Source organism: Lipotes vexillifer, unplaced genomic scaffold, assembly GCF_000442215.2.
Source record: "Lipotes vexillifer unplaced genomic scaffold, Lipotes_vexillifer_v1.1 scaffold6, whole genome shotgun sequence".
NCBI lineage: Eukaryota > Metazoa > Chordata > Mammalia > Artiodactyla > Lipotidae > Lipotes > Lipotes vexillifer.
In genome coordinates this window covers 2621341-2648809 of record NW_006799037.1, presented here as the reverse complement: position 1 = coordinate 2648809, position 27469 = coordinate 2621341, and the positions used below count along the sequence as shown (strand labels likewise).

The 27469-nt window shown below is 46.5% G+C and overlaps 1 protein-coding gene across 1 annotated transcript in view; it reads right to left on the bottom strand.

Annotated features, from left to right (window-relative positions):
• Nucleotides 1–27469, bottom strand: part of LOC103069359 (protein-methionine sulfoxide oxidase MICAL2) — a 117697-nt gene that overhangs the window by 66186 nt on the left and 24042 nt on the right.

The following is a 27469-nucleotide window of genomic DNA, read 5'->3' as shown; positions in this document are numbered from 1 at the left end:
GTATGTCTGGCTCACTTTTGCATCCCAAGCAACTAGCCTGACCCAGGTTAAGTGTTCAGTGATGATTAGAAAAAAGAGAGGTGAGAGTACTCAGCAAGGCCCTGGGTGGACCAGTCTGGTGTGGTGGCAGTGACAGCAGCAGGCACTGGCAGGACCCAGTAGGATAACTACAGCAATGGCAAGACACCCCTTCCCATCCAGGACTTAGTGACTTCTGAAAGGGGCCAACGTCACGGGTAACTCAATCCAATGAGAAAGGAGAACACAGGCTGAGTACCCACCTACACTTTCCCAGCCCAGAGGACCCAGCCAGGGCTGCGACCAGCAGCTGTCAAAATCCATCCAATGTCAAACATTTCCACTCAACAAGTGCCAAGACTGGGGGCCACTTAAGGTCAGGAGAAGCATCTCCCGAGTATCTCACGTATGCCAGACGTGCAGCATATGCTTTCTTTAAGTCAACCAGCTCATTTCCATTGTGAAAGTGGCATTGCTTTTCCCGGTATATAGTTAAGAAACTGAGACTCAGAGGTGATGTGACTGAATAAAGCTGGCATTTGTTGAAGCCTAACTCTGTATCAAGTACTGACCTAAGTGCTTCAGATGTATTAACTTACTCAAACCTCACAATAACCCAAGATTAAGAAACCGAGGCACATAATGGTTAACTGGAGTGCCCAAGGTCACGTCGCAGTTAGGAAGGAGGAACTGGCATTCAGACGCACGCTTCTAGCTCCAGAGCACAAACTCAGATCCACAGTGTTACACTTGCCTAAGATCACAGGGCTAATAAAAGGCAGAGCCAGGAGTCACTACCAGATCCTTGTGACTCTGGCAGCTGGCTCTTTCTTTTACATTGCCCTCGCTGCCACTTTTCTCCCAAGCGTTAGGGTCCGCTGTCCCTTTCCGGCCCCTTTTCTCTCCCTGGTGAGACTCCTCCATTGGTGCCACCTCATCCTATGACCACTCATGGCCACAGGCAAGGTTGACCCTATTGGGGGCAGCAGCCTTGTCCCAGGCTGGCCTCTACAGAAAGGCCACTGTGGGCCTGGTAACGGATCTGCATGAGAAGAGGCCAGGTGTTCGTTCCACGTTCACCGACTCCTATTGCTCTGAGGTCAGCAAAGGAGAGACTGTTTACCTGAGCCCAGCAGCTGTTTCTGCAGCCAGCTCAGAGCTGGGCTGAGAGCCCAAGGAGCACAAGGCCACCCCTGCCACTCCACAGCCATATCGGGACCAGCTAACCACCCCTCCAAGAGCCCTGGCATATTCCCCAAGAAGGAGGCAGTAGGTAAGAATACACCTATGAATATGCTGTAAGGATGTGCTGGCCTCCTTCATATTCTCCTTTTGTAGGGTCTCTAGCCCCATAGGTAGGTGCTGAATGAATATGGCTGAGGGGTCTAAGCATGCCTTAGTTCAAGCATGCAAACAGGTAAAGACTTACCAGCCCTTGGATGGAACGCCACCGAGAAACAGCACATATGGTAGCAAAGTAAGGGACAGGTTCTGAAGCTGGCAGGCCATTTGCCAGCTGTATGCCTTTGAGCACAGCAGCTTATTACACTCATTTCTCTTGACCTCAGTTTCCTCAACGCTAAAAGAGGAATAAGGGTATTGCCTACCAACTACAGTTGTTATGGGGATGGAATTAGTAAACTGTAGAATTGTTCACAAAAGAGCCTAGCCTAGCACAGGATAAGCAGTCAATAAACAATAGCAGGTGGCTGACAGCTCCCCTCCTCCCTCCCTTCTTCCTGAGGAGCAGTCCTACAATGAAATCAGCATTTGGATCCCTAAGAGATGTGGTCCAGTCCATCCAGGGATACGGATGCTGTGATCCCACCAGTTCAAAGGCTGGGAGTGGTCTGCATCCCTTGGGGCAGGCATACTGCCTTTATCAGGGCATCTTCAGCAAGTGGATGAACCTCACTTGTAGCCTCAAGAGGCAGCCAGGCTGCTGTCCCCTGCACTGGCGAGTTGCCATGTGCCCCCTGAGCTCACAGGTACGTGCACCGTCTGACCTGGAAGGGACTTTAGATCACAAATCAGTGCGCTTTTTCTGTAAAGAGCCAGATAGTAAATATTTTAGACATTTTTCTCAACCGCTGGCTTAGATCATCCTGACACTTCCTTCCCTACCACTGCCTTCCCCTTAGGGGGCCCAAGAAAATATTCATGGGAGCCCAGAGGCCATTTTCAGATGGGTTCCCCTTGCCACTCCTGCTGCCTGGGACGCCCTCCCGCAGATCTCTGCGTTCAGGTCTCAGCCCTAACATCACATTCCTCAGTGATACCTCCCCAGCCCCACCCCATTTAATCCAACACATCTCCCTGTTTATTTTCTGCACAGTGCTTATCACAACCCTAAAGCTCTTTTTTATTTATTAACTAGTTCACTGTGTGTCTCTCCCTCTGGAATGTAAGCTCCACCAAAGCAGGGGCCTTTTCTCCCTTACTCATGCTGTATGCCCAGGGGCCAGAATAGTCCCTGACCCATAGGAGGTCCCATGAAACATTTGCCAAATGAAGAAATGCATAAAATCAAATCATGCCTTTACCCCAAATCAGGATGCACACAGAGGCTAATTGAAGTGTCATAGCCAATATTTACTGAGACACTGTCTTAGGGGCTTTACATATATTATCTTATTAAATGAGTCAGAAACTAACTTATGAGACAGGAACTATTTTCTCTCCCCATTTCTGATGAAGCTAAGGTTCCACTGCTCAAAGGCATGTATCTGGTAAGAGGCAAAGCTAAATTTCAAACCAAGGGGTCCAAATTTCAAATCTGGGGCCCAAACTCTTAACTACCACTGTTGCTTATTTTACCTGGGATTATATCAAGTTAGTATGTACACAGATTGTCTGCAGCTGATTAGACATGCTAATGGGCAGGGAAGTGTCTTTCGACTTGTCAAAAGTGGAGGGAAGACATTATCTAATATATGCAATATATGGGGCTTTTCTCATATTTACCAATGAAATAGCTAGGCTCAGATAGAGGAAACAACTTCAGATGTGACAAAGCTAGAGGTGACAGCAAATCTTAACATTTCCCAAGGGAAAATCCATCTGGTAAGTCGCACCTTGATCCACCACCTGGGGGTGGGATATACATCTGGTACCCAACCCACAGAAGACGGCTATACAGAAAAGTCCCATATCCCAATGTGGATCACCAGCTCCAGGAGACAAACCCTAGTGTATTTACGTTTAGAAGGCTATAGCATCTCACACACCTTCCAGTCCAGGGAACCCCTTCTCACCAGTGTAATACAGTTTTGACTCCGCTTGCAACTGCTACAAAAGAAGTGAGCAGAATTACTCAGAGGCTCTTGACAGCTTCCAAGTGGGTCACTTTACAGTATAAAGTGGCTTGTAATTAAAGTGTTTTCAAAACTGTGAATAGATCACAGTGTCTAGACATTGGGAGACTTCAATGTTACTTACACCATCCTGCCCACCCATGTCTACAACCTGCCCAAGAATACACTATGTTTTCTTTACCAGAGCATCTTTAAGGACATGTTTCTGGAAAGCCTCTCCTCTCAGCCTGCTGGGAGCTGCTTGGGAATTCTTTCTGCCACCAAAAGGAAGGCACGCCTGGGCATCTAGGGCACCTGCTCCCTGGAGGCAGGTCTGAACCAGTGGAAGGACTGTGGCATCACCCCTCAGGCTGACTGAGGAAGTCAACATATGGAAGGTGGGATTTCCAGGATCCGGGTGTACTGCATCATGGCTGTTACCCTCCAGGTAGAACAAACAAAGTCGGGGGGGGGGGGGGGGGGCAGGGGGTAGAGGGAGAGCAAAGAGGTAGATGAGGTCATGGGTTACACTCTGTTGAACTATTAAAAGGAAAATAAGGCATTTGGAAACCACTCTCCCAGCTCCCTGTAGTACCTGATCCTATCAAGGATGAACCAAGGAGAAAAGGATATCTATCATGCATTTGGTCATTCATTCATTCAGAAAACACTCAAGGAACACCTTTTCTTAGGCCTCACGTTGGGTACTAAGGAAATGGGCTAGGAGATGGGCATGTCACATTTCCTGCCCACAGGTACTCCCACTTCAGCAAAAACAAAACAAAACAACAAACCATTGAGGGCTTCTGAGCAAGATGGAGTTCACTAACCACACACAGAGGGAAGAGGAAAGAGCAGAGGCAGGACCTGGAAGGCAGCCGCTCTCAGGCTGGGTGAAGAGGTCCTGCTAGGTGGGATTGGAGAGGTGGGGTGGAGGAGACATACCTACCGCAGAGAGGTTAACAAATTATAAATTCGGGTTTGAGCGGGTAGAAGGAGGAAGTGAAACTGACTCTGATTCTAAGACTGGGAGGGTGGTGCCAGTGTGAACTAAGACTGAAAGTCAGAAAGAATACATTTAGGGAGTGAGAGGGAAGAGGAAGAGTGAAATTATGAATTTAGTTTCCAAGTTGTTGAGTGTCAGGTATCATAGAAAAATCCAGGAGGCATGGAGAAATCCCAATAGTTGATCCAGAGAGTAAAAGATACAGGTTTTTTTTAATAGTAACTTCTATTTAGTGGCGGTTTACTATGTAACAGGTATGGTACATGTCGATCTCATTTAAACCTAGCTGGAAACCTGTAAAGTGCGTATTATCATTATGCCCATTTTACAGATGAGGAAACGGAGGCTCTGAAATGTTAACTAACCTGCCCATGGTTGCAGGTACTTGACACCGGCCATTTATGCTCTTTCTACTATGCCTAGGGCCTCTGATTTTGGAGTCACTGCCCATAAGACAAGACTACATCATCCAAAGTAAGAGTGTCCAATAGAACCAAGTTTCTCAACTTTGGCACGATGGACATTTTGGGCTGCATCATTCTTTACAGTTGGGGGTGGGGACTGTCCTGTGAATTGCAGGATGCTTAGCAGCAACCCTGGCCTTTCCCAGCTAGAGCAGTGGTTGGGAGTCCGCCTGCCGATGCAGGGGACACGGGGTCGTACCCCAGTCTGGGAGGATCCCACATGCCACGGAGCAACTAGGCCCGTGAGCCATGGCTGCTGAGCCTGCGCATCCGGAGCCTGTGCTCCACAACGGGAGAGGCCACAACAGTGAGAGGCCCGCATATCGGGAAAAAAAAAAAAAAATATTGCCAAATGTCCCTGGGGAGGCAAAATCACTACCAGTTAAGAACCACTGCAACAGAAATATAATGTGAGCCACACATGTAATTTTAAATTATCAGGTAGCCACAGTAAAATTAATTTTAATAATGTAATTTATTTAGTTCAATATATCTAAAATACTATTATTTCAACATGTAATCCACATGAAAAGTACTAATAAGCTATTATTATGCAACCTTTTTTTCATACTATGTCTTTGAAATCAGGTGTGTATTTTACACTTACAGCACATCTCAGTTTGGACTTGTCACATGTCAAATGTCCGAGCCACGTGGCTAGTGGCACCTATATTGGACGGCACAGATCTAGAGGAAAGAAGAAGGGGCTCACTCACCCACATTTATGAACGGTGGAGACAGAGGGACAAAAGGCAACACTGAACAACGGTCAGAGGGCAGAAAAGACAACTTCTGGGGATGCTGGCAGCTCAAGCTTGTTCTTTCCCTTTTGAGAACAGTCCCTGCCCACCAGCAACCCATCTACCCCATGGGATGGCATGGGGCGAGTGGGGAGTGGAGGCAGGTACCTGGTAAAGAGAGAGGGAGGGAAACCAGAGAGAGGCCAGGGGAGGGGGCCCTGGGAAGCCCACCCACGCGGACAATGGGAATCATTGAGGCTTTCAGGGAGGCAGCCACCGGAGGAGCAAGACAGACACAGACAACTCATCCACAATCGGGAGACACCTAGTCACCTCTACCAGCACCTGCTGACCCAGGGCTGATTCCAGCCCAAGTAACTGCTGAAACAAAGCCCTCAAAACCACAGCATCTGAGTCAATTTTGAGTCAGATACAGAAAAACCAAGGCCCTAGCCCGGGACCACTCAGTAACGATCAACACATCTTTGGGGTAATTCAAATGGAAGGGCTGGGGTCTTGCCACTGTCTGGACTTCATTTATTCACTCAGTAAGCCACTACTACCCTCTGAGGGGCATTACTGTCCCCACTGTACAGATGGAGACACAGGACCACACTGCTGGAGAGGGCCAGGGCCAGGATGTGTCACTATTTAAAGAAAAAAAAAAAAAACAAAAAACTGAAGCACATAATGCAAAAATAAAATTTAGAGATGGTCCCCGCTTGAATTTGAAATCAGTTAACTCATCAATGTTTTATACAGGGAAGAAGAAACAAAAAAACCTTTACAATTAAAAAGAAAACAGCTCCCTGGGATTAACGAGAGGAAGGAAGAAGACAAATGGAACAGGAGTGAGACAGAGGAAAACAAACAAAGGAACAAGAGGACCTGGATCCGCCCAGCAGAGGAGAGCAAAGGGGGACGGCAGAGCTGATGCTCTTGGGCCGAGAGCAGGGAAGCGCCGTCCACCTCTGCTCTCTGAGTCTGGGTTCTGCATAAGTCATCACTGCTCTCTCCCATTCTCTGAGGAGAAACACTACTCATCCCTCAGAGGCTCTACCTGATGAGGATTAGCATGGTGGTGGAGCAGCGACCCCATCAGATCACCTTGAGGACAGGTTGAGAGGGCAGCCTGGGTACCGTGCCCACGGGCCTTGGGGCCTAAGCCTCTCCTGCCCGCCTCCAAGAAAAGGCAAATCCCCCCTTCTGAGTCGGTGGCTCCAGAAGAGAACCTCCCCTTAACTGATGCCCAGGGTTCCCATCACCTGCAGCGGGCACCCCTGAACTGCCCAGCACTCTCAGAGCCAATCAGCTCCTGCTCTCCACACTCCTACGAGGCACCGAGCCAGCGAGAGTCACATCCCTGTACCATCTCTCCCAGTCAGGGCACCCCCAATCATCTCATTTTGCAGATGGGTAAACTGAGGCCCAGAAACTGCAAGCCAGCCCGGGTTCTTTCCACTATGTGACAGACAGAATGAAGGGTGTGTGTGTGTGTGTGTGTGTGTGTGTGTGTGTGTGTGTGTGTGTGTTCAATAACTTTAAATGGGAAGGTTACATATAGTTTTTACACACACGGACAGTGCATGTAAAAAGGGCTTTATAAATTATAAAGCGTTTTTACAAATGATAGTTGTTACCATAAATCTACTCAACACAGAGTGCATACTGTTCTCTAGATGAGCTTATGGATCTGCTTACAGAGTTCCTTCTAGTCTGTTATTCAGCTAAGCACCACCCCACCCCCCAAAAAGCCACGTCTAACCTCTGCTTCATCCCTGTGTAGGCGAGGTTTGTTTTTCAAAACCCACTTTGTAAGCACTTGAGAGCTCTTCACGCTTCCCACAGTTTCCAGCAAAAGTGCAGGTCCCAGTTAATCGCATAAAGGAGAGCCCCCCACCTGCCGCTGGCTAGAGGGCCTCCACCTCCCTCCCAAGTAAAGAAGAAAGGAAACCCTTAACAGCGCTAGGAACTGTGGCCCCAGTCAGAGCCACTGGGCCCACCTTCTAGTTCCAGGGCAGCTGTGCTAAGCACCCATGTGTGCCTGGCAGGCATCCGGGTTAGGCTGAAGGAAGTACAGAGTTCCCTCGTCTTTGGTGGTGGTGTGGAGATGTGACCACAGCGGGGCTGGGCTTCAATGGGAAACAGTTTAGAGGAAGCCTGCCAGGGTACCGGGTGTCAGCCCAGTTTCACCCAGGCTTCCAGAGGTCTTACAGCTGCTCCTTTCACACTTTATATGGGCTGGGCCATCCTCGTAGCCTTCCCATGGAGAGCTGAGCGTGGCCATGCGGTCAAGGAACACTAAGAACTGGCACTGAGACTGGCAGTGCTCCTGTACTTGGGGGCCTGGTCTCCTCTGGCCTCAATGTGCTCATCCATAGCATTGGTACATATGACATCTGCACATGTCAGAGAGCTGCTGGGAGGCTCAGACTCCACCCTCCACCGCCCACATCTCCGCCACCACAGCAGGGGGAGGCTCGGAGATGGCCAGACTGTCATCTGGACTGAAAGGAAGCATGAAGAGGCTTAGAACAAGAGGAAAGGATGTGGGCAAGGAGGGTCTTCTGTGTGGAAAAGGGCTCTAGAACCGGGGAAGTGAGGCATATTTCTTCTCTATGCCCTCCAGCACTAGACAATAGCAATGGTTTTTATCCTAGCGGCAATCATTTCTGGAGTGCTCACTGCTTTATCCCCAGCCTCTAGAACGCCATCATGACACAAAATACATGTTATGTGTTGAACTGAAGCTAATCATTGCTGTGAGCCCAGCACCTCAAATAAATAGGAGGAATCTTGGGGGTGGTAGGTGAGGAGCCCCTCCTGTGGCCATCAGCTTTTTGATGACTTTCTAGGCCACGTGAAGCCTCACTTCCTTCCCTCCAGCTCTGCAAACTCCTAAGGCAGGAAGATTCAGGAGACTCAGCTAACTGGAGAGATTCTGAGCACCTAGAGGCTGAGAGATGGAGATAACCTCATCAGTCCCTGAGGCTTGAAGGCGGAACTGAAAACAACAGGGCCCGCTAAGGGTTAGTTACCACTGTTGCTATTAACCACCAAAGTGAACGCCACCCCAATCCCCCTCCCCCAGAAGACTGAAGAGAGGGATCCCAGAAACTATTGCCCCAAGCTCATTCTTGTCTTAGTAAAAATACAGAAAGGCTTGGTTTACTACAACGTCTGGAATCTATTTGTGAAACCTCTCAGGGAGGCCAGACAATTTCATCACAAAACCCAAATGTCAGACATTCTCTAGGACAGATAACAGGGCAGGACATTCAGGAGTTAGGTGCCCTGCCGACAGACTGGAGGCTGGCACTGTCCCCAGTTCACCTCTCCTGGGCTGGCGTTTCAGAGAAGCCGGGAGCACCAACTCTGCAGCCTCCATGGGCAGTAAGTCCAGTGGTTAGGGTCCGTAGTGGAGCCCTCCCTCCTCTGAGAAACAGACACCCATACTTAACACCTGGGGGAAAGGAGAACAAGGAACAGCTCCCAAGAAGGGAGGCAGCCAGGGATAAATATCCTCACTGTTCAGATCCCGTTCACCCTGACAAACAGTAATAATCACCAAGGCAATAACTTATTCTGTGTCTGACACTGTTTGAAGTGCTCTACATATATTAATTTATGTAGGTCTCACAATCACCCTGTGAGCTGAGTACTACTATCCCCAGTTTACAAGTGAGGAAATGGAGGCCCAGAGAGGTTATGTAAGATGCCAAAGGTCACACAGCTAAAAATGAGATGTAAACCCAGGTTGGTCTGAACGCAAAGACCATGCTCTCAGGCACAGCACCACACCCACACCACTCTCTCACTTCTTGGCATGAAGAAGTGAGAGCCTAGAGGGCCGTCTATCTCAGTGGAGCCCCTGGTGTACCTAACTCTCCTACGTGCTGGGGCAGGAAGGCCCCTCTCACCCTCAACAGTCCCCAGCCAGCATCTTCCCAGTGATATTTAAGAGACAAGACACACCATCAGCCCCTCCTGGCTCAGCTCAGTCTCAGAAACTCCGTCACACTCAATTCCCCTGCAGGCTTATGGCGAGCAGAGGTGGTTAGTTCTGGGCTCTGAGCTGGACTGGAGGTTCCACATCTGGTCTACGACAGGGAGGAGGACATGAAGAGTATGGGTGATGGTCCTCCCCTGCTGTGCTCCAAATGGGTGCCCATTGGTGCCCATCTAGCAATCATTCTAACAAATAGCGCAGCGCTCAGCTGGGCACACCATACATTTTCACCTACTCTGAAAATAGAGTCTGATTAGAACATGGTTCCAAGGCCCAGGACAGTTCAACAACCGAAAAACAAAACCACAATACGTGTCATCTGAACCCAGTGACCATAAAGCCTTTTTTGATTCAGAGCCTAATTAAGAAAAAAAAAGGAGCAGGATACGGTTCCATGATGGCATCGAGCCACCTTCTCCACATACTCCTCACTTCCTGTACAGAGAAGCATTTTGTCACTTTAGCACCTTCTCACCAAGACAACAATAGGCTACATTTTTTCCATCTAAGAACAGTCAGCTTCAAACAACAGATGGAGAAGCAGGGAGAGTGGTCGTGGGTCTGCTGAGCCACCGAGGATGAAGATGAATGGGTTTCCCAGGTCTGCTATCAGCTGTCCCAGACATGAGGTGGAGAGAATGCTCTTAGAACATGTTCCACCATCGGCCCTCTCTCAGGCGCTCAGGGAGCAGCTCGGCCTATGCATTCTTAACCCACGAGCTCAGCCTGGAGGGGAGCCAGGGAAAGCCAAGATGGACAGCGGAAGGGCCGGGAAAGGTCTGAGGACGCTGGTTCTCCCTGCTGCTCCAGGAAAGGAGACTAGCAATGCCATGGGGCATGAAAACACCAGCTCTGATTCCACAGCAATGGACTCTCTGGTTTGGCCTTGATAACAAGAAAGACGCAGGATCGCAACAAATTTAAGAGAGACCTTAGAGAGGCCTTCTACTAAGACCTCTCACATCACACAAGAGGAAACAGAGCAGAGAGGAAGGGAGAGGGGAATTTATGTTTCTGAAGACTTCGTATGTGCTAGAAATGATTCTTTATGTGTGTGTCAAAGCCGGTAAGGTATGTTTTAATGTTGCTGCTTTACAGATAAGGAATTTGGGACTCAAACCACTCAAGTAATTGGCCCAGGGTCGTAAACTAATAAGTGAAGCAGAGATTTGACCCAGGTCCCTCCCAGGCTCTTCCCAGCATTCCCCCACCCACTGCTGCACACAGGCAGGCCCTACACAGCTCTTGGTCCCTAGTTCCCAAGTCTGTGACATCAGACCAGGGGTCCTTGACCATTTCTATGCCCTGGGTCACTTTGGCAACCCAGGGAAGCTTATGGACACTTAAGATAAAATGTTAACACATTCAACATATCTAATAATATATTAAATGATGAGCTCTAGCTGCAGGTCTAAGGCCTAATATAATTTCCAAATAGTAATAAGTGTAAACCAGAGATTGAGATATCTACAACTGCAAGGATAAGTGAAGATATCTGTGATTTCTATTGGTGACAAATCACAGGCACTCCTAAGGTAGATTTGCTGCCAGATTCATGATTGGGGGAAATGCTACGTTTCAGTTAGAGGTTAGTGAAAATAAAGATTTTGCCCCCATATCCAAGTTCACAGACTCTTAAAGATTAAAAAACCTTGTATCGGGCTTCCTGGTGGTGCAGTGGTTAAGAATCCGCCTGCCAATGCCGGGCACACGGATTCGATCCCTGGCCCGGGAAGATCCCACATGCTGCGGAGCAACTAAGCCCATGCGCCACAACTACTAAGCCTGCGCTCTAGAGCCCGTGTGCCACAACTACTGAGCCCATGTGCCACAACTACTGAGCCCGCGTGCCTAGAGCCCGTGCTCTGCAACAAGAGAAGCCACCGCAATGAGAAGCCCATGCACCACAACAGAGAGTAGCCCCCGCTCGCTGCAACTACAGAAAGCCCACGCACAGCAACGAAGACCCAACACAGCAAAAAATAAAACAAATAAATAAATTTGTAAAAAAAAAAACAAAACAAAACCTTGTGACACCACAGATGGAAAATAAGCATATGAAAAAATGTTCCACATCATATGTCATCATGGAAATGCAAATTAAAACAAGGAGATACCACTACATATCTATTAGAATGGCCAAAGTCCGTAACACTGACAACACCAAATGCTGGTGAGGAGGTGGAGCAACAGGAACTCTCATTCACTGCTGATAGGAACGCAAAAGGGTACAGCCACTTTGGAAGATAGGTTAGCAGTTTCTTACAAAACCAAACACACTCTTACCATACAATCCAGCAATCAAGCTCCTTGGTATTTACCCAAAGAAGAAGAAAACTTATGTCCAAAAACCTGCACATGAATGCTCATAGCAGCTTTATTCATAATTGCAAAACTTGGAAGCAAGCAAGATGTCCTTCACAGGGGAATGGATAAACTGTGGTACACCCAGACAGTGGAATATTATTCAGCACTAAAAAGAAGTGAGCTATCCAGCCATGAAAAGGCATGTAGGCACCTTAAATGCATTATCACTAAGTGAAAGAAGCCAGTGTGAAAAGGCTACCTACTGTGTGGTTCCAACTATATGACCTTTTGGAAAAGAAATGTCAAAAAACTATGAAGACAGTAAAAAAGATTAGTGGTTGCCAGGGGAGTAGGATGGAGTGGGGTGAAAAGGCAAGATGAATAGATGGAGCATAGGGGAGTTTTAGGGCAGTAAAAAGACACATGACACTATACATTTGCCCAAACCCACAGAGTGTATAACACTGAGAATGAACCCTAAGGCCAACTACGGACTTTGGGTGATTTTGATGTGTCATCACATCATAGGGTCATCAGCTCTAACAATGATCCACTCTGGTGCAGGATGTTGATAGTGAGGAGGCTATGCATGTGTGAGGATGGGGAATATATGGGAAATTTCTATACCTTTCCCTCAATTTTGCTGTTAAACAAAAACTGCTCTAAGAAAATAAAGGAAAAAAAAGGATGCAACCACAAAACACAAACAAAACCCGTATCACACCAGCACTGCCAGAATCCTTAGCATGGGGGACAGCTGTCAACCCTTTCCGTAAAGCTGTAGGCCAGAATAGTAACAGTGACCATTTGCTGAAGGTTTACAATGTTACAGGACCCCTGCTACTATGACTCACTTCCTACTTACAACTCTCTGAACAGGGTAAGTATTACCTTCATTCTACAGATTAGAAAATTTTGGTTTCAAAGTTGAATCTTAAAGTAAATTGGACACATCTATCTACTACATGTCAAGTTTCTGGATTATTATAATTGGAGAGATTGCAAAGCAGGCTGTTAAAAGCTATTTTACTTGAAACCCTATTTTGAATCTGTGTAAAGAAAACAAAATAAATTAGATACTAAATCTTATATAAGGCTGCAAGTGCCATCCTTAACCCAAAATTTCAAACTATTACATCCATCAAAAGAGCTTCAAGGTATCAGCATATTCACTGAGACCCTCCAATAAGCAAACATTCAAATGTGAAGTTCTAAAATCATCAGTTCATAAATACTAAGTAATGCTGTTGTCTATCTTAAATATTTCAGGTAAAATTTCTTTTGAAAATAAAGTTAAGAATAATGTCTGAGCCATCTCTGTATCCTTAACACCCAGTACTAAGTGTTGAAGAAATGATGTGGTTGGAGACACAATGGATTTTACATCTTTCCGAGGGTCACTGTCTGTCTGTACAAAGTCCTCAAACAAAGGTCAAACAACTGGCAACAACATATGGGACTGCTGGTTTTGAACATTCTTGCATTCTTCCATTTATCGCTGTGAAATTCCAGGCAAGTCCTTTATTCCAATTAAGCATCAGTTTCCTCCTCTGGAAATTAAGGATGATCATGCCAGCCCATATTACACCACAGAGTTACTGTGAGACTCCAGGGAGATACTGGATGTAAAATTGCTTTGCAAGCAGAAGAGCTTTGTAGCATTGTGATGCACAGCTAAATTCTAATGAACGATGCCATTTGATATGATCTGGAGCCCCAGAGTAAATCTATTAGGGAAAAAGACAAGAGGCTCCCACAGCACAAGAAGGCAGCATAAATCCATGCCACCATACCTGTCACTGAGTTCAGCAGCAGAAAAAAGGTCAATGACGTGCTCTTTATGGAAAAGCTTCCTGCCAAGAAAATATGAAAAAACAGGCGGAGTTTGGACCTGTCAATACTCAGGTTTACGATTCCTTGCAAAGGAGCATAACCTACATTCTCCCCTCCCTCAAGGACCAGGGGTCATGGCTACACCTAGGCGCCTCTCTAAGGAGAATAGTTTCACGGAGGTAGTGATCTACCACGTCCAGTGTCTGAAAGAGGTCAAGCAGACGAGGATGCAAAAGCAGCCATAGTCTTGGCTAACTCAGGCCCCTGGTGACCCCGAAAAACGCATTTCTACTGGCACAGTGGGATGAAGCCACAGCGGATTGGGAGTGAGAGGGAGGTGAAGCCAGGAAGCAAGGAGTACAGAGATTATCTTGCTCATGAATTGGGTTGATAAGAAGGAAAGAAGAAACAGAGCTGATGACAGTGGTTTTCCTGAGAAGTAGGACAGCTGCTTAAAGGGGAGGGGCTGAAAGGTAGAGAGGGAGATAAAGGCTGGGGACAACTTAGACAGAAAACTGGCTAGACTTTTTTAAAAGGCTGTTCTGACAGCACTAAGATGTTCAGCTCTGAGTTCTCACACCTTGGTACCGAGACCCTCCCGTCTCGGGCTCTGCTACTTTAGCGGAGTGGCAGCCTTGAGGATGGGGGCAGAGTGAATGTCAGATCTCCTACGGCTGGGCTGACCTGAAGTCGGGCCTTTGAGAAGCTGCTGAACACGGCTACAAAGACAGAACAGAGGCGCCAGGATGGGCAAGAAAGTGAGGGCCAGCGGAGGCTAGGCTGACAGATGGACAGAAAAGGGAGGAGTTGACTGAGGATGGAAACCCGGGTTGGCAACAGGTTTTGTGAGAGGCACACAGCGAGAGAAGCAGCAGTTCAGGGCTGTGGTTAGAGAGGAGCATTTCAAAGGAGGATTCAGGGGGAGCAGGCCCAGGTGGTGGCAGACTCCGAGCTGTGACCCTGGGGATGGGTCGCCGAGCTGAAGGTGGGAGGTGGAAGTTGCTGGAGCCGCAGAGGCCGAGGCCTCTGAGAAGGGTGTGCTCTGTGGCTGGACTGCAGTGGTGGAATGCTGGCCAGAGGCAGGGTGCACAGGAGGCTGAGAGCAAGGAGGGAATGTGGCCAGCATGGGGCATGTGAGAAGGGAGGTCTGGAACCCAAGGTAGGAGATGGGTTGATCAGACAGAACACCAGGCCAGCCTAGAGGAGGAACTGCAATGCAAGGCACTGGGGAGCCATGAATGTGAGCAAAGAGCCACAATCAGATCTGTGCTTCGGAAGAACAACTCTGTGGGGGTCAGCAGCTGGACCGGACGGGAGGAAAAGGCAAAAGAAACTTCAGAGCTGTGTTCTGCCATCACCTGGGTAAGAGACTGCTGCTTCCACCAAAGTGCAGGTAGTGGCAATGGAGAGAAGGGGATGGATATGAATAAAACTGCAAAGGAAGGTGCAGCAACTGGGGAAAGAAAGCAGATGGGAGTCCACGATGTTTGTAGGATTTTGAGCTTTCAGGATTTAGACAAACAGAGGAAGAGAAGCAGGTTTCAGAAAGAAGATGGTGAATGTGGTTTAAAGGTGTCCAACAGGCATCCTGAAGATGTCTTAAGGGACCTAAGTGGGGTCATGAGGCTCAAGAGACAGGTAAGGGCCACAGATACACAAGTAGAGAGTCGTCTTCATGGCCAGGGGGAGCGGTGACAGCTGAGTACAGCTGAGATTTCCCCCAGAAAGCACACCCAGCAGAAGCAAAAGGAGTCAAAGACAAGCCCTTGGAAGACACTGAGTATGTATAGCGAAAAAGGAGAAAGAGCATGAAGATGACTTTAAAAAATGTGTCCAAAAAGTTGTGTCACAAATCCAATAGGAGAGCTTCAAGAAGGAGAGAGGTAATTAACAGCTACCAGGCACTTTAAATGATTTATGTGCATTTGGCGTATAACCTTCATTCCAGCCCTATAACTATTATTATTCCCATTTCAGAGATGAACAAACAGAGGCTCCAAGAGGCAAGGTCATACTTAGCAAGCAGTGGAGCTGGTATTCAAAGAGAGAATAAAACCTAACTTGTTAGAATGGACTACATGAAAGGCCTTTCAGTGATCTGCCTCCTGTCTCCCCACCCAACCTCACCTCCTACCATGGTCCCCCCTGCTCACTCCCCTCCAGGCCCCTCTTGGCTGCCTTGCTGCCTCTTCCAGCTGGCCAAGAGCTTTCTCACCTCAGGGCCTTTGCACTTGCTGTCCTCGCTGAACATGCTCTTTACCAGCTGGCTGCTTTTTACTCAGAGATCTCAGCTTAAATGTCACCTCCCAGCCACTCTGTCTAGAATCAACTCCCCTCCCCTGGTTCTATCATAATACCCTATTTATGACCTTCTTGGGATGACATGATAAAATTATCTTTGTCTGTTTCTATTCTCCCTGGACCAGATGGAAAGCTCCACAAGTGCAGGGGTCTTCTCTGCTGTCATCCTCCTCTGGTGCCCAGAGGACTGGCACTTGGATAGTAGTCGCTAAATCAGTGAGAAAAGAGTAAATTAAGGGATCTACTCCTTCTTGCATAGTGTTAGGTGCTGCGGATATTCGGGAGGACTTTTTCCCTTCCAGGAAGTCTTTCAATGGGAATAACCCTGCCTGGGCAGCAAGGCTGGTCTCAGCCTGTCCCTAATCTGCTGGCCTGTGGTGAAAGAGCAAGCAGCTCTTCTAAGACAGGATGAGCAGAGGATGCAATAAATTCCTTAGGCCTGAGAGAGCTGTTATTCACAGAGGGAGAGACTCTAGTATACCTTTCCTTTCTTCATCTCCAAGGTTTTGCAAGTCCCTCCATGAGGAAGTCAGATCATGTGACTCTGCTCAACCGCCTCCAGTAGCCCTACATCTCATTCAGAGTAAAAGACAAAGTTTTTCCAGTTGTTCCAAGGCCCATGCGATCTGGATCCATTCCCTTCCTGGACCCGTGTCTTACCACCCCGGCCTGGCTCTTTCTAGTTGCATGAGTCTCCTTGCTGTTTGGAGAATATACTGAGCATGTTCGCTTGTCAGCATCTCTACGCCTGTTGCTGTTCCCTTTGTCTAGAATTCTCTTCCCTCTAAGAGCCACATGCCTCACTTCCTTAAGGTCTCTGCTCAAATGTCACCATCTCACAGAAGCCTTTCTAGGGCATCCAATATAAAACAGTAACCCACCTCTGGTTGGGGCACCCACATTGCCCTCACCTTGTTTTTTCTCCCTAGCAGTTTACCACCGACACACACACACACACACACACACACACAGGTATGCACACTCAGGCCACGTATATTTATTTGTCATCTCTCACTAAGAATGTAAACTCCAAGGGAGGAATTTTATCTGCTCTCTTTACTGCTGTATCCCTGGTGCCTGGCACGTAGTAGACATTCCAAATGATTTTTTGAATGAATTAATAACTGAACAATTTAACTCAGGGATGGCAATTTTTTTTTTTTTCTGTACGTGGGCCTCTCACTGTTGTGGTCTCTCCCGTTGCGGAGCACAGGCTCTGGATGCGCAGGCTCAGCGGCCATGGCTCACGGGCCCAGCCGCTCTGCAGCATGTGGGATCTTCCCGGACCGGGGCACAAACCCGTGTCCCCTGCATCGGCAGGCGGACTCTCAACCACTGCGCCACCAGGGAAGCCCCAGGGATGGCAATTTTAAAAATAAGAGTAAGTGGAAACAGTCTGGTGGTTCCTCAAAAAGTTAAACAGAATTACCATATAACTTAGCAATTCCACTCCTAGGTACATGCCCCTAAGAACTGAAAACAGGAACTTGAGCTGATACTGTATACCAAGGTTCATGGCAGCATTATTCACAAAAGCCAAAAGGAGGAAACAACCCAAGTGTCCAGAGAGGGATGAATGGATAAACAAAATGTGGTATGTACATACAGCAAAATATTATTCAGCCTTGAAAAGGAAGGAAATTCTGACACTTGCTACAACATGGATGAAACCTGACGACATTATGCTAAGTCAAATAAACCAGTCACAAAAGGACAAGTATGTATGATTCCACTTATATAAGGTACCTAGGGTAGCCAAATTCACAGAGACAGAAAGTAGAATTGTGCTTGCCAGGGGCTGGGGGGAGGGGAGAGTAGGAAATTATTGTTTAATGGGCAGAGTTTCAGTTTGGATGATGAAAAAAGTCTGGGAGGCGGATGGTGTGTTGGCTGCACAACAGTGTAAATGTACACTGAGCTGCATACTGAAAAATCCTTAAAATGGTAAATTCAATGTTATATATTTTACCACAATTAAAAAATAAACCCAGACTCAATTCACTTAGTGGAAAACTTAAGTATGACTGAAATAAGTTAGACACGTAAATCTACTTTTTTAACTGTAAATATTATGAAATCTAAATACAGATTAAGTATTTCTGATTAAAATTTAGCATCCAAATTGAGATGTACTAACAGGGTAAATATACACCAGATTTCGAAGTCTTAGTACAAAAATCTAAAATATCCTATTAATAACTTTTACAGTGATTCCATATCAAAATATTTTTGATAAACTGAGTTAAATAAAACATATGATTAAAATTGGAAAGGAGAAAGGAATAAAGTTCTGATACTTGCTACCACTTGGATGAACCCTGAAAACACTATGCTAAGTGAAATAAACCAGATACAAAAAGACAAATATTATATGATCCCACTTACATGAAATATCTAGAATAGGAAAATTTAGAGAGACAGAAACTAGATCAGAGGTTACCAGGGGCTAGGGAGAAGGGGGCGGGGGACTGGAGAGTTATTGCTTTGGGTACAGAGGTTCTATCTGGGACAGTGAAAAATTGTGGAAATAGAAAATGGTGACGGTTGTATAACATTGAGAATGTAATTAATACCATTGATTTATATACTTTAAAATGGTTAAAATGGCAAATTTTATGTCATACATATTTTACCGCAGTAAAAAAAGGGAAACATTAGGAATACCAAAGAGAGAAACAGAGACAGAGGCAGAGAGAGGGAGAAAGAGGGAGAAAATGGAAAAGATCGCTTTCTTAAAGCAGAGAGAACAACGCACAGCTGCATGGTAAACACTGGCATGCTAACTAGAAGGGGTAAAGGAACTTCCCTGGACTTCTGCAGATTTGGACATAAAAGAATTTTCCCAGGTATGTTCCTTAGATTTAGACAGCTGTCTCTGAAGAAAGGATCTGAGAATAAAAATCTTCCCACTGCTGAATTCCCATTGATGAACCTTTGGTGATAGCTCACTACCCTATATCTCTTAAGACCACGACGCATAAGAGGAGGTATGGGATATGCCAGGTGGCAGTGAAATACGTTCCATACAGCTGAAGGCTCTGAAGTTAAAACGCATTCGGGTTTTCTTCCCAAGAAGCTGCATAGAAGTTTAAGGTAGTTTTTTATGTAATATAATTTAATATATAATACATAAAAGAATTTGTGTATATACTATTAAATTTACAACTCACTCCCCTTAAATATACACGTCTATAACTACACATGTTCTATAATACACTATCTATAATTATACACGTTCTATAATACACTATTTGCATTGGTGTATATGTTAAACATGTTATAGAGAGAGCTGGTAGCTCACGGCTGATCATCCTATATCAACTGAGGTCTGTGTAGCCTCCCACCCCTGTCTCTTGCAAAACTCACTGGCTAAAAGGCCAAGCAGGAAAAGACTCAGCTGCTTGAACCCACAGGCATCTGGTTCTCTTGTACACAGTTTGACTTCTTCTGTCCATTCCTGCTTCCCTCCCCCATTCCTTTCACAGGTATTGATTACTAATGAACATATTGCACCCCAAACACCTTCTAAGCATCTGCTTCTGAAGAACTCAACCCGTGACAAATATGTCCTATTCGTTAGTCAGTTACTATTCTAGGGGCTGGAAAATCAGCAGAGACTATAAAGACAAAAACTCCTGCCCCCAAGGAGCTTATATTTTAATGGGGTTTCTGGAAACACTTTTGTGTATGTGATAAAGCAATGTATGTAGCTTAAGCAGCCCCTTCTACCTTCTTCCTGCCTCAAAACCAGACATGATGGCTGGAGCTGCAGCAGCCATCTTGTGACTACAAGGTGACAAGTATGAGGAAAAGCCTAGAGCTGCACTATCCAATTCAACAGTCATTAGTCACATGAGGCTACTGAGGATTTCAAATGTGGCTAATCTGAATTGAGCTGAGCTGTTAAACACACAGAATTTCAGAGACTTAATACCAAAAAAAGAAGACTGCAAAATAGCTCAGTAATAATTTTATATATTGACTACATGCTAAAATAATAATATTGTGGATATGTTAAATGAAAAATATTATTAAAATCAATTTCACCATTTCTTTGTACTTTTTAAAATGTGGGACTAGAAAATTTTTAATTATATATTTAGCTCACCTTATATTTCTATTGGACAGCACTGGCCCAGAGAATCACAGAGAACATAGCCATTGAATTTCCAGTCACCACCTTTTTCCTGACATCTGTTTTAAAAATAAGCCCCTATTTGTTTAAGTCTCTGCCGTTGAGTTTTCAGTTACCTGCAGCTGAGTGCAACCCTTTCTGATTCAGAGGGGAGAACAAACTAAGTGCTGGGCCCAGTGAATTGCCCAGGAGCTTCCCTGTGGCAGGAAGGCCGAACTCAGCCTGGTACCCCACCTGGCTGATAGGAGATAGATATATTCACACTAAGTGGAAAAATCCCCTGCCATGGAATATACTGATCTCCAAGATATTTTTTATTATGAAAAAAAAGCAAAGCCCAGCAAGAGCCTCCAATGAGCAGCAAGGAGGGAAGCCAAGAGACCTTCCAGTCTGAGAAGCAGAGCATGAAACTGTTTCATGGTTTCCTCTTGCCCTGCCCAGTGGTACACATTAATTTGCATAATCCTGGCCAGAGATTCCCTAAGGCCTTCTGCAACCCTGGGTGGGCCAGGAACTGTGAGAGGTTTTTTCTTTTTTCGCCAAGAAAAAGGAGGCCCAGCCCTTCAGCCTCACAGGCCTACAGGCCCAGTTTCCCTGTCCCCCTTGAAAGCTCCATGAACAGCCAGATGCTAGTCAAGGTGCAGAAAAGGCTGTGGTCCTCATCCCACACCACAGGGAGAGGATGCCCACAAGCAATGGTCAGATGCAAATCTGCACAGATGTTTGAATAAGGAAATAAGGGGCTGGGCTGGTCCCGGCTTCTGTAAACCCACTATCAGGGCTTGGAAATACCAGGACTCACCCAATACAGCTCCAGAAAGAACTACATATGTTAACAGTGTGCTATTTGTATTGCTCCAGAAAGAAGCCTCTTGAGCTACACAGTTCATTCATTTAGTCCCTGGGCACCCTCCCTGTGTCAAGCCCTGTGCTGGGTGTTTCAGACCCAAAGGTGAGCCGGACATGGTCCCTGTCCTCAGGGAGTTCACGATGAGTGGGAAAGTGGCCAAAAAAGCAGTAAATGAGGGATACTGATCAGCAAGGTAGTGGTAGGACCAGAGTCTGGGAGCCCATGGGGGCACCAAATCCAACTGGGGGTGAAATAAGAGAAGGGGGATGTAGAAAGGCTGTCAGGGCAGGCTCCCTGGAGGAGGTGATACTAGTTTAAATTGAATCATAAAGAGAACAAGTTAGCTAGGTCAGGAAGGTACCCCTGTTCAGCACAAAGAGTACAGATCCTCCGTGGGCCAGGGCTCTAAAAGCTCCCACTATTAGATGACGTTTTGAAGAGGAAAGCATACACTTGTATTTGCTCTTCTTTTAAAGAGCATACACCTTTTACAGAGAAAGCAAACTTCTTAATGAAACCATGTATGTGAAACTATAAAGCACTATGCAAATGTTGGGCAGTAACACTAATGAAATAGTTGTGATTGTGATTATTACAGGGGCGGCAGCGGTTCCTACCATATTGCTACCAAACTGCTCTTTACTCAGTGGCCCCATTCAAGGCCACCCAGCCCAGACTCCAGGACTCGGAGGGTGTCCATCCCAATGCCCACTCAGCCAAGCTAAGGAAATCCAAGAAGGCAACATCCCAGGGCTCTTCTTATCACTCTCCTGCACTATTTTTGGGAGTGTCTACTGCAAGAACCTTCACGAACGAAAACTTGACAATGCCTATAAACATTGTCAATGCAATGCACACACCCTTGGACTTTGAAATTTTCACAATCTATCCCGTAGACATGCTTTCATGTGCATACAAAGTGTGTATGAGGAAGTGTACTGCAGTACTGTTTAAGACAGCAATAGACTGGAAACAACGTAAGCAGTTAAATAAATTGTGATGGAACCATAATATATCAAGCCTTAAAAAGCCATGAAAATAATAGAAGGGTTAGATTCCCCACGTACAGATATAAAACAATCTCCAAAATATATTTTTGAGTGAAAAAAAGGTGTACAACAAATATGTAAAAATTTTTCCCATTAAATAAGGGAAAGGCGGATGCACACATTCATATGCTTGCATGCACACATGCACACACACGCATGCACACACGTGTAATGACTTTCAGGAAGGGTGCACGGGAAATGGCACAGTGGATGCCTCTAGGGAGGAAACTTGGTGGCCTGGGGAAAGGCACTTCCTTTCACAGTATATTTTCTTCTCCTGCTTGAATTACTGTCTTTTTATCATGAGCATGCATTCAATTTTTTAATTAAAACAAATTAGTTTGTTCTTAAAAAGACAAAGAAGTCGTTATTTATAAATGTACTTGTAAAATAAACCACGGTGAACCCGGATTAACCACGTCCTATGAAGACAGCCAAAAAAGAATTTTTTCATCTCAGTTTAATATTGTTGGGAATGGATTTCCTCAAGCTCACATGGCATGTTCAATGCACACACTCACGCAAACCCCATACACTTTGTGTGGAGCTGTGGTGACAAGTGTAGTGATTCACACAACCCAGTTGGTAATGTAGGCTTGCAGATGTGCCTAGTGTAATAGCGCCCAAGTCCACTGTCAGGTAAGTGGACAGATCCGCAGTTTATGGCAGCCTTTTTTTTTTTTAATTTATTTATTTTATTTATTTATTTTTGGCTGCATTTGGTCTTTGTTGCTGTGCGTGGGCTTTCTCTAGTTGCAGCGAGCAGGGGCTACTCTTCGTTGCGGTGCACGGGCCTCTCATTGAGGTGGCTTCTCTTGTTGCGGAGCACAGGCACTAGGCACATGGGCTTCAGTAGTTGCGGCACGCGGGCTTCAGTAGTTGTGGCTCATGGGCTCTAGAACACAGGCTCAGAAGTTGTGGCGCATGGGCTTAGTTGTTCTGTGGTATGTGGGATCTTCCCGGATCAGGGCTCGAACCCATGTCCCCTCCACCAGCAGGCGGATTCTTAACCACTGCGCCACCAGGGAAGTCCTATGGCAGCTTTTTGTTCAACTAGTACAGAAGGTCACACCACAGGGACCATCCTCTACTCTGTCGCTTATGCCTGCAACTGTCCGTATTAGGCAAAGCAGTGCTAGACATTTCCCAGCCAGTGTAGCACAGCCTGGCTTTGAGGGCCCTGGTGGGTGATTTCAGAGGTGGGGAATGTCAGATAGGTTTATCTAGGCTGGGAGATAGCGGCCTTCCCTCCCAGCTTCACCCCTCCCTCCCTCCCTCCCTCCTTCCCTCCCTGCTTGCTCCTGCTGTGCTCTGCTCATGAAGCTCGGGAACCACATAATGAGTTGGGCTGCAAGCATTACCAGGGCCTGGGTTACCCACCACTGGGGAGCCAGTGCAGACACAAAGACAGGCAAAGGTCACGTTCAAGTGCAAAAGGTGTGGTGTGACCCTGCTGGATGTTCACAAAACACAGACATTTCCTTCTCACAGGATAACGCAAGAGTTTTCATTATATAGGCTGGCCCCATAGCTGCTGGTGACTGGAGCCCATGAGTCATTTCCTGCAAGCAGGTTTTTATGGCAATGATATACAAATGCCTTCTGGTCTGAACTGGTTACTTGTGATTACTGAGCCACCGCCTGGAGGGTGGGAGAAAGAACCCTGGATTGAGAATCGGGGGCTCATCCTCAATGACCCTCCAGGTCTTCTGTTTGACCGAGGGACCCTATCTTCACGGTCTGGCCCCAGGAGGCCTTTCTGGTCTCCTGCCATTCATCCATTCTGTTCTCTCTGGCTCTCACGCTCTCCCTGCTTCCCTCTCTCCACAGGTACCTTCATTCCCATTCCATGAGTAATGTACTCTTACCAGAATATGTTTCTCTGCCTTATGTTCCCTCTAGCTGTTCCTTCAGTAAAGCAAGGCAAACTCCTACTCATCTGTCAAGCCCCAAATCATACCTCCTCTTGCAGGAAGCATTCCCAGACTACCCCAGTCGCTCTTCTGTACTCCTGCAGAACAGTGCACTTAGGATATTAATGATAATAATGTCTAAACATTTACTGATCACTTATTATGTACTAGGCAGCATTCTAAACACTTTACGAAGATTACCTTATTTAATCCTCACAGTAACTCCATGAAGGAAGTACCATTATCCTCATTTTACAGAGATATCTACTGAGGATCAGGGATTTCGGTAACTTCCCCAAGGCCGCAGAGCTATTAAGTGGCTGTCTTGTGCCTAGACAAGTGCCTGGCACATAGTAGCTGCTCAATAATCATTCACCTCATAAATGATTAACTGAATAAATACAGAAATGATGACACTTCTGTCCTCTCTATGGAAAGCTCAAGTGAGAACCACTTCTTATTAATCTTTCAAACCATTTCCTCTGTCAAATACCTACTAAGGTATTAGGGTATTGGAAATACCTAATGAATGAATGAACGAAACACTGTATGAGGAAAACAATAAACAGAATCTGAATCTTGGCAATGCTTCCCGCTAGCTTCAACCAAATAGCTTCAGGTTCCTGGGCCCCTTGGTTGTCATCTGTCAAATGCAGAGATTGTACACGACATTCTTTCAAGTTCCTCCTAGCATTAAAGGTACATATAAAATAAATGAGCAGGCTCCATGACTTTGTGACGATGGTAATTCCCAGGCCAAATTATGTATTGCATTTTCTTCAGGGCTGTTTTCCCCAGGAACATTACACAATTGGATGTGGCATTTGATCCGGGTACTACCTAATTCAGAGCCAATATCAGTCCTGAAAGAGTTTCTTTGGCTGGCTCGTTGGTTCACTCCTTTCTTATCCAAACAGATCACACCCAGGGAAAGAATTATTAAGTGCCTGGCAAAACCCTCATAAATAATAATCAATAATGAACACTGATCTCAAGTTAGATTATGCAGCTGGCACCTAGACCACTGCTCTAGGGACCTTGTAGGTCCTCCTCCTTGTCCCCTGGCACCTGTACCAGAAGTCATCTTCTCCAAATAGATCCCGGTCACCAATCCCCCACTGCCATCACCACTAACACACACACACACACACACACACACACACACACACACACACAGAGTCCTGCTGGCATGAGGGAGCAGACAGGGCTCATTGCGCCTGGAAGGGGCTGATTAATGTTTGTGAATAGCTGAGGCCCAAATCCACTCCAGATGGTGCCGAGAGGCATCCACATCAGGGCAAAGGTGGGAGTTCTGGCTGCATTTCATTCATTCCCATTCTACCTGTGGCTAAGCAGGAGCTTGGCTATAGGCCTGGTACCTGACACGCCTGTGTTACACGGCTTAGCGTTAATGATGAACCACGTGCACAGTAATGCCCAGCACTTCTTGTTTGGCTAATGCTTGATGACGTAAACTAGTACACCAAAGGATAAACCTAAGTGAGGTGTGTGAGCAAGACAGTGTCTGTTCATGTCGGAAAAGAGGGAGGACCACGTTCTGTTTTGCTTGACTCACAACCAGGAGCTCCAGGCTCTTAAGAGTGAGCACTACACAGCCACGTGACTCCAACATGGCGAGGCCTGTTCCATAACCAGAAAGCAAACAAGCAGTCACCTGTCAGGTAGAGGACACCTGCTGTTTGTCTATCTCCCACCTCCACATCCCTGGGGGCCTGCTCCTCCCTCATGTCAATCATGTGATGTTTAAAAGGGCTGCCAAAGACAGAGGTCAGCTCCTCTGGCTTTGGCCACAATAACTGGCCTAGAGGTGAGCCAGTTGAAATCCTTCCCTGAGATTTTTTTCCATACCGAGCAGGAAGAGAAAGATTCTGGCCTTTTGGGTCACAGAGCTACAAAGATATGAACGAGAGGCTAGCATCATGAAGAAAATCTGTTTGCAGGAGGGAAGAATGAAGCCAAAACAGAGCAAAACATCTAAGAGAGATGGAAGGAGAGAGGATGGGAAAGACTGTGAGTGTCTGGACCTTCCTGTTTATATGAGTTAATCACTTCCCTCATTTCCCTGTTTTGTTTAGGTTAGTCTGAGTTTCTGAAACACGAGGATAAAGTAGCCTAACACAGTCACAACCATCCGTAGAGTGCATTTTCCAATGTATCTTCTACACTTTAGGATCCCAGTAGTTCTCATGGGATGGGTTACCACATTTCAAATGTCTTTGTTCCTCCTCCTGAGAAAGGCGTATCAATTCTTGGGCAAGAACCACTCTTACCCAGCATCACTAACTGAAGACAGTCCTTTTCCTTTGTATCTTAGGCATCAGCGATGACCTGCCAACCACAGGATGTAAGGACTCTTCCACTTCAAGCCATCATAGCTTATAAAATAGGGGCTGGCCAGACAGACCAGGCAACCGGCTAGTGATTTTTGAAAGGACATCATCATGGTGCTCATCTCTCCATTCCATCCCTCCGCTGGCCAACTCCCTCCGAAGGTCTGTCTTCAGATCACCAAGAGAGTCCCTCAGCAGCTAGAAACTGTTGGGTGTATGGGGCAATGCATTTTCTGATACAATAAGAGCTCTGAAAATCTTCCTTGAGAAAACATATTGCACCCCAGCCACCTGACTTCTATGGGTCATTTTAAAAGAAAACCACCATATACAATTACTGAAAAGGGTGAAGCTTTGAAAGTTAAAAGCTTCCCCCTCCTGGAACTCTAAAGAGCTGCCCAGTGAACCATGAACCATGAAGTTACAACAACTAGGAAAGGAGGTACTGCAGGGGTGGCACTTAGGATACTGGCCCCACCTCCCACCCCCCTTTATTCTTTAACGCTTCCCTCTCCTCTGTGTAAGGCCGAAGCTTGGCAGGTTATAGGCAGGCCCTTCCTGGATGGCTAATATGCTCTGGGCTAAGGCGATTGGGCTGCTTCAGCCTGATGGAATGCTCGCCTGTGCTCCAAACGAGTCTGTGCGTCCCAGCCTCAGAGGAGCCTGGCAGCTGTCTCCCCCGGGGCAAGGGAAAGCGGCGTATCCCACGGTGGACTCAACGGCTCCACATCACCAAAACAAAAACACAACAGTCCTGATCTCTATGGAGAGTTCAATCCTCTTGTCTAGGATTGGCACCGACTAGAATTCCAAGGGCTCTGGCTGAGCTACCTCCTGTGAGGTCTAAATACAGCTCGCTCGCTTTTAACCTAAACATACAGCCTGGAACAGTGCCCAGGGCTGACAGCCCCCAGGGAAGTCTTGACTTCTGGCTGCCCATCTGGGGATGGGTGATGCAGAGCTATCAGAGATGTGATGCGCTGGGCAGCCCCACGTTCACCGATGTCGCCTACGGCCACTCAGTGGGGAAAGTGACCAGCCTGTGGTGGGTTAGCTGTGAGTGGGATCCTGAGCAGAGGAAGGGGATAGGGAGGTGGAGAATGCGGAGATGTGAAGAGGAAGAGAGAGAGAGGGAGAAAAAGACAGTAAAGACCAAAGACCTATTTCTTTCTTTCTTTTTTTTTTTTTTTTTTTTTTTAG